The following is an 802-nucleotide window of genomic DNA, read 5'->3' as shown; positions in this document are numbered from 1 at the left end:
GGGCGCCGGTCTGTATGTGGGAGCCGAACCCTCGGCGGGAGCGCTGCCACGCTCCCAAGTGGTGCACTGTAGCAGTGCACCACCGGGCCGGCCCGCAGATCAACCTTAAAACCTCTTTAGGAGTTCCTGCATGTGCACAAAGCTTCAACGTGACCCCTACAATGACCCTCCTCCTGGGGTGATTTTAATGAACACCACCACTATCTTGGACCTACTGAGCAGGTGAAAAGACCAAAGCCTTAACTGAGCATGCACCCGTGATGCAACCAGGAAGAACAGAATGGACCACCTCCAGAGGTGCAGAATGATGAAGCTGGCCTGCACCCCTCACCCTATTTCCCTTTAAAGGACCCTGAACAGCTTCCCCCAAGAGGCTAGCTTCTCTCTAGCTACCTCCCTTATGTATAAGTCTATATCTTATCTCTTTTAATAAAGTGTTGTTTGCTTTTCTGTTGGGTGCATTGTTCATTTCTATGACTTTGAGACCCAAGAGCCCAATTTAGTAAAACAACAATACAATGGAAAAATGAGCAAGCAATAAAATGATGTTGAATCATCTTTATTAACAGGACAACATGTTCACAATATATTAGGTTTTAACAAATGTAGGTTGAAAGGGGTGGAAATATTAAAAATCTCCAAAAAGAATAAGAAGAGGTAAGAAGGTGTGTGTATACATACGTATATGTATATCTCCAAAAGGATTTTCTCCCCAAAGGTAGCTGGTTATCTGGCGCGGTCCACGCCATGGTGGGGTCTTGAAAAGAATAGCTTGGGCTGCCCTTTCTGAGCTGGCAAGGCC

The sequence above is a fragment of the Galeopterus variegatus genome, unplaced genomic scaffold, assembly GCF_000696425.1.
Source record: "Galeopterus variegatus unplaced genomic scaffold, G_variegatus-3.0.2 Scaffold406, whole genome shotgun sequence".
NCBI classification, from domain to species: domain Eukaryota; kingdom Metazoa; phylum Chordata; class Mammalia; order Dermoptera; family Cynocephalidae; genus Galeopterus; species Galeopterus variegatus.
Note: the sequence above shows the minus strand (reverse complement) of the source record.